The sequence below is a fragment of the Choloepus didactylus genome, chromosome 3, assembly GCF_015220235.1.
Source record: "Choloepus didactylus isolate mChoDid1 chromosome 3, mChoDid1.pri, whole genome shotgun sequence".
Taxonomy (NCBI): domain Eukaryota; kingdom Metazoa; phylum Chordata; class Mammalia; order Pilosa; family Megalonychidae; genus Choloepus; species Choloepus didactylus.
The window spans coordinates 196,192,872-196,209,537 of NC_051309.1; the positions used below are offsets into that span (position 1 = coordinate 196,192,872).

General features: G+C 33.4%; 1 long non-coding RNA gene across 1 annotated transcript in view; it reads left to right on the forward strand.

Annotated features, from left to right (window-relative positions):
* The first annotated feature begins 2,724 nt into the window (after positions 1-2,724).
* Positions 2,725-16,666, forward strand: part of LOC119528930 — a 661,036-nt gene continuing 647,094 nt past the window's right edge. The window contains exon 1 of the long non-coding RNA XR_005215785.1: positions 2,725-2,784. This is a non-coding gene — a long non-coding RNA (uncharacterized LOC119528930). The remainder of the gene's footprint in view (positions 2,785-16,666) is intronic.

Sequence of the window (16,666 nt, forward strand, 5' to 3'; positions counted from 1 at the left end):
TGTTTTTGTTTGTTTTTTATTTCTTTTCTTTTAAGTATCTGCAGTCCAGGGCTCTATTCTAACCAATTTCTTAATAACTTTGACACATATGTGCAAAAAGTTTACCTGGAACACTCTCTTTTCCTCTCTTGTCTTTATTTTTCTTCAAATCCTGTGCATTTTCTTCTCTCACATTTCTCTTTTCTTTCCCAGCGAAATTACAGCTTCCCAAGTGTCTTCTTCCACTATGCTTTGAAATGAAAGGAAAAGAGTATGCAAAGGGGCACATGGATTTCAGACTTTGCTGCCTGGAATCCTAGAGGTTTCCGAGCTGGCTGGGGAGCCACAGGTGGGGAAGGAACACAGGGAGAAGAAAGGAGGGCTCTGATCCTGCCATTTCAGCTACACTAGCAATTATTTCCACAAAATATTTCATTCAAAGAAAGATTTCCACCATCCCAAACATCTCAACAATAGTAGAATGCACAGTGCTGTGAGGTGAAGTGTGCCCAAGTAGGCTTGAATATTTGAGATGAATATTTGAAGAAGAGCAGAGTAAAAACATATGTCAAATGGAAAAATAATGATACAGAAAAATAAAGTTGGGGGAATCTTGAAGAAATTAGCTTTGGATATTTTATCCCATGATCAGTTCTCTTTTAACCACCCTAAGTGCAATCTGTATCTAAAAAAATCAGGAAATACTCCTTTCCTCCCACTTAGTAGCGTCTACTCTCTAAATATCACTAGCAAGATAGTTTGGTCCTTTCTAATGTTTTATATCATCCTAACAGCTGCCAAAGCATGCAGTGATACTGGAGTATTTCCATTGTGTAATAAGATTTTAAAAATACTATAAAATGCTGAAGGTATGACTCTATAATGAAGCAAGGGGAACCGAAAGTTACCAAAATGATGTTTCTATTATTGCATCAAAAAAAGATTATATATCCCGATGTCTATGATTAGACAATTATTTTCATGTACAGAAAAAAGGCATTTTAATCTTAACAAGATTTTGACTAGAAATAGCTTCAGTTTTACAGAATATAAAAATTACACTTTGTATGTAGTATAAGATGTAAAAATTAATTTAAAAATAAAATGTATTCATAACAATACAATTTAAAGATTTGTCCTACATTAATAAAAATAAGGTTTGGATTTATAGGAAATGGTATCAAAATGTTACACTTCCCAGCAACAGTGTTAAAGAAGCAGAAGTCACCATTGATTATTAATCATTTTATAGATGTTCTCTAATTTTAACCAAATTATTGGCTATTAAATAGGTTTTTGAATAAGAGGTGTAATGGGAAGTCATTTAAGTCATTATTAATCTTGCTATTTTTTCTTGAGCAAATAACTCATTACCCTAAAATCATTTGTTGGCATATACGATAGAAGACTATTGTACGATTATTATAGGAAGTTTAATGCATTTTCTTTTATTAAAAAAAAAACTTTTTCTAAATCTAAGTTGTGTAAGTTTTAAAAAACTTAGCATAGTAGAAAAATATGTTAAAAAGCATTTTAGCTTAAATTTCTGTCAGCAGATTTCTGCTTACTCTAGTAAAAAAGCAGAAAGAAAAGAAGTTTGTCAAAATAACAAATTTACAATTTTAAATTAAATGTTAACTTCTTCTGTATAAAGCAGTAATATTTAGGAAAGATGTTCCTTTGAAACTGGTATTGAACAAATTACTGAAAAAATACTTTGAAAGTTGCCTTGTCCTCTTCAGCAGTAGCTGGAAGAGGAAAAGAAGTAAAAATGGATAAAGAGATAAAATGCCAATGCATAATACATTGAAGCGATATATAAGTCCAAACCAAATTTCAATATAATGAGAACATATTTTTAGATGTTTTCAGAGAAATAAAAATCTTATTTCCTTTAAGAGTTGAAGTTTGTTTTTTTTTCATTAAAATAGTTTCATATGATTTTATTTGTGATTGTAAATGTCTAATTCAAATCATGTTATGTCTCTTTTTGTGTTTAATAATATCCAACCATGAAAACGAAAAAAGCATTTAAGGAATAATCCAAGAAAATTACTCCTCCAATAATATTTGCCCCAGTGAGCTGGGTAATTCTTGTAAATTGGTGTTTTGGCCTGAGTGATTTAGATAATTACTTAAATGCTCTATATCAAGTTGAATATTCAGATACTGCTCAACAAGCAAATGATAATGATTAATTTATTTTTTTCTTCAGTAAATCGATCAAATAATGAATGAAATATTTTCTTTTATTATTTTCAAATTTGTTTGATGGAAATCAGAGGAAAATTTTGGAAAAACTTTAAAACATGAGCCTGTATTCAGAAAGAAACTCAAAGTATTCTATATTCATTCAGTATAAACCAATGATCAGGTTACCTATAAACACTATGTAGAAATGATTGATTTCTTTGCTCTAAATAAGATCTGTATTTGCTTTATCTATAATTGATTTTTTTCTTTCTCAGTGGTCTTTTTAACTTACAGTATGCAGTAAGACATAATTTTTACTTGCTTTTTGTAGTTTTTTTATTTCATGAAAATAAATTAAAACCAGGTTATTTTATATAATAAAATGTAATATAAACAGTTATAATATTTTTATAATATAGTTATAATATTTCCTATTTATGAACATAAAAAGTCTTATTATCTACTACAATCTAAAGTTTATTGTATAAAGTTTATTGTATTTTTAATTAACATTTTCATTTTTCTGTGTTTTTTGTTTGTTTTTTACTTTTTAACAGGCAATAACTTCAAGCTCTTGTGGTAGATGTAGATTTTTGCTACAAGGAAAAAACAGTAAGTGTTTGTACATATGTAATAAACATTATAACATCTCAGTATTTGGAAGTCCACTACTGATTAAATGCATGAAAAGGTTAATATGATTATTTAAATTTCACCTACCATTTTATGATTTTGGTAAAATTTATTTGCACTAATGACATTTCACAGAGAATTTTAATAGATTAATGTCAAATCATTTTAACAATGAAGAAAAATAAGCCCACGGTCAAGTCCTTCTATTTTGTCCACATTTGTCAGCCTTGCTAGATAAATTTCATCTGTGCATTTAGGACACTGATTTTCCTTTTCATTGCATGATTTACACCGAGTTTTCATTTCTTATTAGCAATTATTTGACAGTTGATTTTTAAATTTTGGTTTGCAGGACACTTATTTTACTTAATAGCAACTCAAACTCCTCATTTTATAATGTTGCTTTTTAAATAGCCTCCGTGCAAATATGAGTCAATAACTTACATTAAACTCACAAAGGACAAGAGAGAGGCATCTTTCCCCCAAATGGTGTTAAATGGCAAAGTGGGATAGAGCGTCTTCTGCAATGTAATTTCACAATTGTTTACATTTGTATGTTTATTTCAAGTGAAAATATAAGTAATTTTTGTTTTACACATCATCCTGGGTTATCTTTGTCCCTTCCTTTGCATTAATGCAATTACTTGAGAATTATCTCTATTTCAGATTGAATAGGGAACTATCAGCATGCCACAGGCTTTTTGCTCATCCAGGAACTAAACCATTTAAGATATGAGATTTTAAATGGAAACTATTTGTAAGCAGAAAACATTATCCACTGTCAGAGGTATCTGTCTTCCTGAAATTTCTAGTGAGACAAAAATGGTCTCCAAATTCTGAATTCTTGATTTTCTAACAGTTCTAAGTCCTGGTGTCATATCTTCTCAGATAGATTTCTGGTGTGTTGTCCAGTCTGCACTGTGTCCTGACTTTTGTTTCTTACTGATACCATATCCTGGTTGTCTTCTTGACTCAGTGTTTGAACTGTTTGACAATGCACATCACTAATGATTATCAATTGGACATTGCCTTCCCATGCAATTACAGTGTCTTCCTGGAGTATAATAATTTAAATATTGCTATTCCCTACAGTAGATAATGCTGATTATGCATATTATGAAATGGCTACATGTCTCATTCAGAGATATGCTGCAATATAAAATAAATCATTTTATTTGCGGGATTTCAATTTATCTTTATTAATTAATATAGTTGAAATCTAAATGCTTCAGGGAGCAAAACTTTTTGGCTCTTAGAAAGTATTAAGTGGTACTAACTTTGTGATAGTCTGAAAATGGTATAAACTTTTGGTGAAATAGCCCAAAATATTTTTCTCTCTGATTATGGGTAGAGGAAAAAGAGGCAAAAAAAAAAAAAAGTCTTCATAAATGAGATGCATGAGAGCCTTCTTTCCCTTATAATCAAATGAAGATCACACAGAGCAGGGCAGCATATTTTATAAACAGCATTATAACCTATTTAGTTCAAACTCTTTTTTTCCTTAGAAGATGGTTCTAGCCATGTTTTTGATTTTCAAATATGTATGTGTTTTTGGAGCACATAGATTAATGTATACATGTATCTAGACCAGCAAAATCATATTTTCTTAGGACCCCAAGATTAATACACACAGAATTTTATTTATCTTTAGATTATTCTAATTTTCATTTATCTCTGATTCCTCAGTCTCCACCTGTCCTTATTCTGCCATTTATTCATGTCTTTTACAACTCTTGGTACCTAGGTACATGGTCTTAGTCACTGGGAACATAGGGAGGAAGCATGAATTTCCTGTCTTCAAGTTGACCACAAGCTGGTGGAGATGATAAAACATTAAACAGTTTCAGTTCAGGGTGGTAGCAGTGGTGGTGGAACTCAGGGCATATTGCTTGGTAAGTAGAGAGGTGGGCACCCAACTTATCCTGGAAGGATAAAGCAGTGTTTTCTGGAGAAGGTATTTCTTGGACAAAACAGGTGTATGTGGCCATAATGGTGTGCTCTGTATGTGTGTTTGTTTTAAAGTGTGTGGAGATGATGATTAGGAAGGAAAGTCTGTAGGATGCATTACAGTCTAAGTGGGAGGGCTATATATTCAATATATAGCAAGGTCAAGAGGACAAGAGAGTGTTACATGCTCAGGAAGCATGGAGTAAATGTTGTGGAGTGGTGGAAAATGAAAGAAATAAACCATAAAATTGCATTTGAAACTATGCTGAGGAGTTTGCATTTTATCCCATTTTTTCCTTGTAAACAAAAGGGAGCCATCATGGGTTTTGTAACAGTAAGGTGCATCAGAATTGCACTTTTGAAATACCAAGTGAACAGCAGTTTTGAAGAAGGATATGGAGACAAGTAAACCAATTAGGAAACTATGGTAGTAGTTCCAAGAAATAAGTGAAGACAACCTGATCAAAAGTAGTGGCTGAAGGGATAGAGTAGAAAGACTTGAAAAGCTCTAGCTCTGAACTGTGGAGACCAGATTATTTTTTTGAGGTTATTGGTCCTGTTTGAAGAAGCAGACTTTTAGGATGATTATGGATTGGAAGGCCCTGAGAAGTGAGAGTGGGGTGAGGGAGAAAAGATGCTGCATTTAAAATAAATGGTTGAAAGAGCAGAAAGACCTTGGACTCTTTTTCTTATTCCTGTGTTAAACCAGGAGTGATTATAGAGTATAGTTCAAAACCCAGAAAGAGCAATTGGCTATAATAGCTATAACCAATTGTTCTATACTGTCCAATACAGTAGCCACTAGTCCCATGTGTCAATTAAAATTAAAATTAAATTTAATTAAAATGAAGGCTGTTACTCCATGCATCATGCATATAGTTACATGATGGGATAATTTTCCAATATAATGCTTCTATTTATTTATTACTTTTCTGTAACAAATGATTCTATTCCTTTCTTTGGATTCATGAGTAGGAGTTATTTTTGCACTTTTTTGATGGATTATAAAGTTTTAATGCTGTATAATATGCAATATTTTTGTACATGAGGGGGAAAGAAAACAATAACAATAGAAAAAAGACAATTACAACATGTCAGCAAAGGTGATCTTTGGTGCTTGAGTAGAGAGACTTAAAACTCATATTCTTATTCCAAATCAGTTAGTCTAGCCAAAATGCACAAATTTTTATATAACCAGAAATGTTTAAATTCATAATTCAAGGATGTTTCTTTTTCCATCAGTGATGGGCATAATTAAAAGCTATCATGGCTCTTATAGAGAACTGACAAAATGCCCACAGTAACAAATCACAGGGGCTACTGTAAGACAAGGCACTTTCCTCAAAATATCTCATTTTCTTAATGCTTTTTCAGAATTACAATTCCCATTTTTACATTTGTTACTACAACTGATGTCAGTTCTCACTAAAAGAAGATAAGACATGGAATTACAGTATCTTATTAGAGTGTAATTTCCAGAGCTCAGTATGTAAAACACAGTTGCCACCCCTGACCCCTTAAGATGTATGAAGCAGAAAGACCTAAAATATCAGCCCTTAATTACAGTTTTGCCAAATGATAGAATATCTTATTTCTGAGGGAAAAATACTTTGATCTTATAGGGAAAAGCAAGTTGCTCTCAATTCTAATTGCACACAATCTGAGTTCATTCAGTGTTGTCTGTAGGTTAAAGGGTCTTTTGCACCTGGTGGCATGTCTATCATAAACAGATTATTTGATCTTCCTTTACAATTATTTGCAGTTGAGATAGTCAGAGGGAAACAATCCATTGGAAACAACACAGGAAAGGAAGCTGTGAATAGCTTGCATTAGTTTATAGCTCCAGTCCTGCCTATTTTTCATAGAACCCTCCCCCTAGTACCATCTACTGACTATAAGCTATTTGCATTTGGGTATCTGTCTAACACTATAACCCTAAAAAGTAAAACCAAGCGCATCATCCTTTTGACCAAACAAGTCTTTACTTCATTCTGTCTCCTAATTGAAGATGTGTTTATTGGTGCGTTTGTCTCATTCAACTTTGAATGAAATGTAATGAATTTCAGTCCCCCTGTCAAAAATAGCTTCATGATGGGTCTCTTTGTCTACATACTTTTCTTCTTCCTTTGCAAACTAATCCAAGGCATTATTTTTATCGTATCACTTTTTTGATCAAAATTCTTCAGTGAGTACATTCAACTTTCAGAATAAAGTTTTTCTTTAACCTAGCATTTGAAACCCTTCTGATCTATCCTGGTCAACTATACCTTACATCTAAGTCACTTAAATAACCTTCTACTACTCTTGTTCCAGTACTCTGCCACTTAGTAGGTCATTTGTTCCTCCATCCCCTTTCTCATCTTCTGCAGACTTTCTCCCTTTTTGCTATCCCAAACCCCTCCAGTCTTCATCTTACTTTTTCCAGACAACCTTAGCCTCTAGTGATCTGAAGTCCACCCAATATTCCTCTTTTTTTATTGGAGTTTATTAATTTGATACACTCATATGCTCCTTTGTGACCACTCTTCAAATGAAATTTAATTAATGCGAAAGACTTATTTAAGTCTATTAGTTGTGTCCTCTTAGCTTGCTTGAGGGCAGTTGTCATGTAATAAACCTAAGTGATTATATTGGCAAGGGTGCACTATATATTTGTTGATAGACATTTCAAAGATGGGTATCTTAAACTGCATGTCTTGGTCAGTTTACCAACTTGTACTGCTCTTAGATGGAATATGGATGGAAATAGGAAAACATTATTGTCCTTTGTATTGAGCTCAAGAATGCTGGGACAATGGATTTTCTTCTTTTAATCTCTAAAGGACTCAAAGATCATGAATATTGATAAGCTGTATGTCTAAGAATCAGTCTTTTTTTCTAGAAGTAGCATGAATGTATTCATGCAGTTACCTTTGAATAGAATATGAATTTTGATTTACCAGTCTGTAAACATTAAATTATCAGAAGTAACTAATACATTTATTTATATGTATGAGAACTTCGTTCAGTGGAATAAAAAACCACATATTCTATTAATATTTTTAAGTGCTTTGTTTTTCATTTAAGACTGACTTGAGAGACTTTTCCCAGGTAATGGAGATACCTTCTGAGAGATCAACTTTTATATTTAAAAAGGGCTTAAATAACCTAGAGGTCTTCCAGACCAAAAATATCTCCTTCAGATACATCTTTTGATGAAATATAAGGGCTCAAAATTCCTAATGACCACTTTAGTGTCATTGTGCACTTAGGAGATCAAATAAATTATCCAATTATCTCATCCAAATAACTTATTTTATCTGATTTAATCTTCCAGTACCGCTCCTTAAATGACTCTCCAACAATGGAACCGAGGATAGCCAAATTGTGGTAGTGGGGAAGTGACAGAAACGGAGCATTAGTAGACTTTAGCAGCCAGGGAACAAAATGAGTATGAGCAGTACCTAGGATTAGCTATTGAAAAGGCTAAGGGATTTCCAAGCTATGAAGAGAGAGAGTGCTAAAGACAGATTTTGATTAGATGCAGTTATCTTAAATTTGATTCAGTTTGTGGACTTAGAAAAATAAACTACTTTAATGTACATATGCAAAAGTATGTTTCTTGTATCTTTGAGTCTATTTCTAGCATATTAATCAATTATGTTTATTCCTTAAAATGACTCCTTCAGGTGCGGAAATTAACTTTATCTACTGATTGTGCAAATTGTACAAATCCAATTTTATGCTCATTAATTCAGAATACAAGTTCAAATGTGAAACCAATTACTCCTTACCTAAAAATGCAGACTATTGATAAAGAAAAATAGGCATTCTTCCCTGTAGCTGGTTGGAAACATGGTTCACAAAATAGCACCTTCAACTCACTGGTCAACTGAGGATGCATATGTATTCTTGGATTAGCTGTCTTGATATGTGCCTGTTATATTCTAAGAAACTAATAGAATTCAAAATCTACATTAGGTATACATAAACCTTCTGAAGTATTTTATTCAAAGAATTCAAAGAAATATTTTCTTCATTTAACTTTTCACATCTTTTATCTGTTTTGTATTATTTTACAACATAAAGGATGAATTTATCAATAATCCTTACCAAAGTCTGGAATTCCTATTATGAATAACATAATTCTAGCATAATCAAAGCTATGCTATATTAGCATTTATTTTTCCTCCTAGTTGCTAGGATGCTGGTTAGAAATAGAATAAGCACAAAGGACAATGACATCATTTTATATCAGTCAGCTGACAAATGCTGCCAACACATTGTAATCATGTTGAAGCTTATTAATACAGTTGCCAATAGTCAATCAATTCTAAGGCTTTCTTAAACGTTAATTCCTAAATGTTAGGAAATATGAGAAAAATTTCTAAATATGGGAAAAATTCAGTAATACTGATGTGATTTGAACATGTTCCCTACTTTACATTAGATTGTTTCTAAGACATTGCATGCAAAGTAGGAATTTGTAATAATATTATTTTTGAGTGCATTTAGAAAACTTTATCAACTGAACGTTGTTTCAGAGTATGCTTTGTGAAATAACACTTGTTAAGGATTTCAAACACCGTTTTAAAGATTTGCTTCATTAAATTTTTCTTTTTCCCGGTTAGGATTTTGTAACTCGGGGCATACTATTGTTCAATAAATTATTGGGACATTATAATTTAGATAATAAAACTTGTTATAACTTTTATAAAAAAAAGAAAAGAAAAGAAATTATATCTGAAGCCATATTGCCAAGAATAATCTTGTATTAGTTACTTAGGAAATCAAATTCCTTCCAGCTCTAAAAACCAAAGTCTTTATGACTAATGATCTCTTTTCTCTCCCATTTTGGGGAGGTATGCTAGAGAGTTTGGCTCATTAGGTCTTTTATAGTTATGCTTTTTTGCAGTCCAATAAATACTTAAGGCTTTATTTTTCTGTTTTCATTATTTCTTAATATCATAAAATCTACAAGTCATTTTACATTGAAAACAATATATAAAGAAAATAAAATTCAAATTAGTAAATTTCAGATATTAGATTTTAGGCAAGAATTGCCACTTCTTTGGTCAGATGTTGGGTTGCCAGAAAGACAACTTAACATATCCACCATATTCTCAGTCTGCACCAAGAATCCTATAACAGCTCCAGCACTCAAATTGTTAGTTCCAAAGCATGTTCCCTATCTGTGTCATGCCTTCCTCTGGCTTACTTGTCAGCTATCTTGTTCTTTTACCTCATCAGGATGTTCATTCCATTGACTCTTCTACTTTCTTCCATTTCATCAGCTATGTCCATTCCTTATGTCACATTTTTTACAAATTAGATTTCACTACCTGTGATTTCAGTAGGAACTGACAATCTATTAAATGTGCATACAAACTCACCCATTCCTCTTTTCTCCCTTGCAATTCAAGGCAAATTTAAACTTTACTAGTTTAACTAGGCTAGGCAAAATATATTTATGCTTTAATATTTTTACTATAAACATATTTCTTTAAGGCAGTAGAACTATCTTCAATAAATATTTCTGGAAGGCATTAAAAAACTTAAGTGTATAATTAGTTCACAGTTAACTACCTTCCTATGAACATAGATGCCAGGTATACTGAATTAAGGTATAGAAGAAATCTCAATTTATTATTTGCTTATTGGTTTGTGCAATGCCATCTTTTACAGTTGCATTTGGAAGTGGTATTTGTGCACAAATTTGTTAAGATCTAAGATTATTTTATTTATTGAAAATATAAATGGAGATGAAAACCTTAATCACTTGTTAAAAAATCTGGGGGAAATTTTATTTTATTTTATTTTTAAATTAAATATTTTGTTAGGTTTCAATTCCAAAAAGCAGTTTATTTTGAATTAGGTGGTAATTTTTGGCACTCTTCTTCTAATTATAAGTAAACTAAGAATATTAATGTAACAAAAATGAACAGATCTATTACTATTAGATAGATATATGCTTGTAAGTGAAATATTGGTTCAAAAGAAAGTATGAAATAAGTTTAATGGTGATCCATGAATTTAAAGTAAAGTTGTTACGTCTTTGTTACTCATGGGCTGTAATTCTGCCAAGAGTCAATCAGCATATACTCTGTCAGAAAACAGCTAGAAAAAGTCATAATCAATCTGTGATTTTGTAACAACTAAGAAAGGTGACAAATCTGAAATAGCTTTCCATACACAGGGCTTAAGATACAAATATATGTATGTATCACTGCAGTGATAATGAAAACTGACTTTGTGACCTTAAGTAATCTTTCAAGGATATTTCCAGGGAAGCCTAGGAAATAGCAACATTATGTAGAAAGGGTTAAATTTATGACATTTCTTTTATTCATTTTTAGAAAATGGATTCAGTTATGTTATTTTACATTCTTATTTCAATTTTTACATGAGAATGAGGTCCTGGCATTGGAATGTTACACATCCTATGTAAGATTTAACAGTCTCCTCTGTGAGCTCGACCTTCTGCTGTTCTATATATTTACAGGCTGGACATTTCACCTGAACCTCTTAGTTTAGTAAAACTATAAATAGGTAGAAGAAGTAGAAAGGTTAGCCAATCGAAATGCAGAATATGGATAAAGGTCAGTATGGTAGGGCATGCAATTCTAATTCCCAATATATATCAGACAATAAAAATCTGACACCTCATTCTTGTGGCAAAAATTGTAATAACAAAATTGAAAATACTGTGCAAATTATGTTTCATAGAGGACCATACAGTTGAAATAAGAGTAATAGTATTCGTTATTTTCATTAAACTTTTAGAATTATGCTTTGATGCTTATGAAAAAGAAGCCATACATAAGAAATAGAAAAACAACTGCATATTTGAAAGTTCCATATTTTTGTATATTTATACTTTCCTCATTAGTGAATTATAATCTGAATTATATATAGACAAAATAAAGCATAGATAGAGAAATTGAAACTTTGAAGTAAGTTAAACTATGGCAAAAATACCGACATAATAAATGTTTCCTTTCTTTTTGTTATAATATTTACAGATATTTGTTGGCACTTGTGGTGAAATTTGGTGGTATATTTTGATGAATGATAACTCCCAGGAAAATATCCACATGGATATCCCTGGGACATGAAGCTTTAGAACAGTGATTATGGGAATGGGGGTGCGATAAATCAGGTGCCCCAAATGCATTCTCACATATTTTAAAGAATATGCCCTATAATTTTTCCTGCCCACATGCCCTAGATGTTATCTAAATTCTGAGATTAAATGAGATAATTGAGTATAGATAGAAAAGGCAAAAGATCCCTAAGACTGAGCACTGGAGAATACCTTTGGACAATGGAGAGATGAGGAGAACAGGCTAAGGATAACAGAAGTAGGATGAAAACCAGGAAAGTATTGTGTCCAGGGAAGTACAGACAAGAAAATGTTTCAAGAGGAGGGAGAGACCAAGTCAAAATGTTATAGGCTAATTAAATGAGGATTGAAATTGACCATGGATCTTAGTGATGGGGCAGCCACTGTTGTCCCTCACAAAAACAGCATCAGTAGAGTCACTATATCTTTATCATGAAACAAATCTCTGCTGAAGTATTTGCATAAACTGGTTCCATTAATTTAATAAACAATCTATGAGGTTAGTTGGAATTTAATTGATTGTTTTAAGTTTAAGGTAGATATTTTACCTCAAGATCCTTGCTAGAGAGAGAGAGAGAGAGAGCTAGAGAGAGCTTAAAAGTTACAAGCAGGGGATGACTCAGGTCCTGCCCCCATCAAGATAGCAAAGTTAGATGTTTCAGGGCTCTCCACAGAAGCTTTGAACAACCATCAAGAACTGGCAGAAACATCTTTCTCAAAGCTGAAGAAAATAGTTAAAAGACAGTTAAAGGACTACAGTAATTGAGTGAGCACCAAATCAAGAAAAAGCCTACTTAAAAGTGGTAGGATATTGGGGAGCCCTGGTTGCTCCTCCCCCACCCATCCCAACTCTGCTTGGAGGCAACCCATGCTCCCAGTGTGGATCCCTGGTCTGAGTTCCAGAGGGAGCAGAGGAACTCTAGTGCAGATACTGGGAGCATGTATATCTGTCCAGTATGTCTGTTAGTGGTCTGAGGGACTCACCATCCCATAACTTGCCCTACATGTAGAATACAGCTCACTGAGCTTTCCTACAGAACACTGTAGAGCAATGAAGTTATGCTGCCTTGGGCAAGGGCTTATTGGCTGTAGGATATACAGTACAATTCCATAGACCTTAAAGAAACTGTTTCCTAATGAAGAGGGAATATTTGCAACTCTGTAAATGGGGGCATTCAGAGGACCACAGTGTACACCCCAGATAAAACCAATGCATAGAAAGGATCAGGGAGGTCCCTACAATTTGGCTTCAAGCTATTCACTAAACTCTTTTGTGGAAAAGCTCTGAAGGAAAGCACTCAGGCAGGTCAGTTTTCTTTTTTTGCCTTCCTTTTTGTTTGTTTTTGTTTTTGTTTTTGTTGTTGTTATCTTCTGGCATTCAAGAAAAGCTCTGTCATAACACTAACTGGATACAGTCTTAAAGAACAGACACCTCAGAGTCTAAATTCTAGTGACAAAATATTAAACTATCAAAATGTCCATGTTTCAACAAAATATAAGGAAACATACAAAGAAACAGGATGCGATGGCCCAGGCAAAGGAGAAAATTAAAGTGTTAGGAACCATTAATGCAGAGGACAGAACCTGGGATATACCAAACACTTTTTAAAAATGGTCCTAAATTTGCTGTAAGAGCTAAAGGAAAACATGGACCAGGAACTAAAGGAAATCAGGAAAACAATAGATGAACCCAAAGAGAATATCAATAGCGAGATAAAAATTATGAAAAGGAATCAGAGTTGAAGACCACAGTAACAGAAATTAAACATTCTCCAGACATGAATATACACATCTAAGATGCTCAACGAACTCCAAACAGGATAAACACAAATAGACCTGTGTCTGGTCATATTATAATCAATCTTTCAAATGTCAAAAATAAAGAGAGAATTCTAAAGCTGAAAAAGAAGAGGAGGTCATGGATTTGGGGAGTCAGGGTAGAAGAATCAACTCTATAAACATTGTAATCAACAAAAGTTATGGAAGGTGTAGTATTAGAGGGAGTTAGAGTGATACTGGAATTAAAGCATTCCAGGAATGAGGTAGAGTGTCCCAAATGTTGATGAATTATTCCAACCACGAAGTTAGAGGTGGAATTGTCTGGTTACATAAAATTTAAAGCTAACATTTTTCATGAAGGAGGGAGGAAGAGTGAGGCAGAAGTATGAAATGAGCAAGAGATATCCAGCTCTCTTAGAAACAAGGTGAAACAAAAGGTTTAGAAACAAAAGATTTGGAAGAGAATTAAGCCCTAATTTAGAAAAGCACTAGCAGTACTTAAAGTGGTAGGAAAGACTTTATTCACACTGCTGCAACAGGGGAGAAGAGAAATCAACACAGCTGGCTTATCACCAATTAGCACAGAAGTAGCTAGATTTTTTAAAGGGCACAAAAGGGAGAGGAAATGGTGAATTGGAAAATTCCCAGAAGGGTTTGGGAAGGTCTGAGGGGGTCTAGCAATGAACTTACTGAAAAGGGTCAAGTAACTGTGCAATCTTTCTGACACCAGTTCAGTTGCCCAGTCTTTCTGAGTACAGCACACTCTGTGGTTTAGCAGCACTGAACTATCTTGGGTAAGAGTTCAGCATGGGATCAAGGGTGTATCCAGAGCCATAGGCTAGCATTAGAGAAGTCCACACTAAAATAAAATTTGGACAAGTCTCTGGTGCAAAGTTTGGATAAGTTCACAGGATGAAGTAGAGTCTCCTGTAAAAAAACAGAGAAGATATAGGGTATTTTGTTAATGACCAGTGCTAAGGACCATTAAGATCCCTAATATCTGCAGTTGAAGGGAGAAAGGAGGCCAGCAGAAAACTCATCTTTCTCAGATCTTCAGGGCTCTCACTTACTTCCATACCAATAGAGCATGGAAGAGGGGGATTCTTCACCAAATGTGCATAATTAAAATCATAAAAGGGGGAATTGACATATAAGGTCTTTGAATCCCATGCCTTTTTGATCCTATATAAGTGCCATGGAAATAACAAAGATAATCATGACAACCCTAGATTCATGGAATAGATGTGACTTAAAAAGGTTGCCCTAGCTCAACAGGGATATAGCTAAACCATATCAAGCAGATATATTATCGTATCTACCAACTGTGAATTATTTTTCTTGTGGCTAATAACTCTTAAGAATTGACAGTCAAGGCACAGTGATGCAACCGTGACAGAAGTGTTCAGGTCAAAGTTTTACTTAAATACTTACATCAAATCTAATTACCAAGTTCTAGAGCCATGCTATCATAAACTACCCCACAACAAGGGGGAAGGTAAGAGTCAGTTTAGGATATATTTTATAACACATCACTTATTGAGAAAGTTGTTTTTAGAAATGTTATTTCTACTATTCCACTCAGAAGAGTTCTGTTGTTATGAGAGGATATCAACCAAATTAGCTAAAGTTTTCCTTGGTAGTTTGCATGAATATATACAAGGAGCAGCAGCAGCAGAGAACACAAGGAATGGTTATGCTAAATCTGCTTGCCAAGATTACACCAGCCCTTATGCCACCATTATACCATCTTGAATAGATAGCATGAAGATTTCTCCATAGTCAATTTGTGGGGAAATCATTGTACCAAGGGATGGTCATGTGCAGACTTCAATAGTGTACCAGGTTCATCATACAATTCAAAATTTTCTATTCCATTAAAAACACTACAGTGAGAGACTATTTCTAAATACTTTGTCGGGCTGTAATGGAAAAAGCAATTTAGGATGAGAAAGTTTGCCAAAGGAATCTAAAGGTGAAACAGGCAGACAAATCTTTCAGTGGTCAGGATGAATTAGCGACAATGGGCATGGTGCACAGCCCCATGGGATCAAATCAGCTAGTAGGATGGTCACTTTTAGAGAAGTTGTAGGATTACAGAAAAATCATGTAGAAAATGATTTCCCATATACTAATCTCACACATGCAGTTTTCTCCATTATTAACACTTTAAGTTACTGTGGTACCTTTGATACAATTTATGAAACATTATTATAAGTATACTATTAACTTTTGTCCACAGTTTACATTAAGTTTCACTCTTTGTATTGTAGAGTCCTATGTTTTATTTTTTTTTTAATTTTTATTCTACTAAAAGATACACAATCTAAAATTTCCACCTCTAACCACACTCAAATATATAATGCAACAGTGTGAATTACATTCACAATGTTAAATTATCGTCACTATCATCCATTACCAAAAAGTATTCCATCACCCTAGTCAGAAACTGTATCAGTTAAGACTTAAATCCACATTCCCTACCCCCACCCTAGTCCCTGGTAACCTGTATTCTAGTCTCTGAATCTATTAATTTGATATTTGCCTTTTTTTGCCTGGCTTATTTCACTCAACATGATATCTTTTATGTTCATCCATATTGTTGATGTATCAGAACTTCACTCCCTGTCACACCTGAATAATATTCCATTGTATGTAAATACAACATTTGGGAATAATACCACTATGAACATTGATGTGTAAATATCTGTTCAAGTCCCTATTTTCAATTCTTTTGACTATCTAGCTAGAGGTAGGATTGTCGGGTCACATGTTAATTCTACACTTAATGATCTGAGGAAATACCAAGCTGTTTTCCACATGGCTGCACCATTTTTACATTCCCACCAACACTGAACAAGTGTTCCTATTTCTCTACTACCCCTCCAACACTTGTTATTTTCCATTAAAAAAATAATTCTAATGGGTATGAAATAGTATCTCATTGTGGTTTTGATTTGCATTTCCCTAATGGCTAATAATAATGAACATCTTTCCTTGTGCTTATTGACCATTTGTATATCTGTTTTGGAAAAA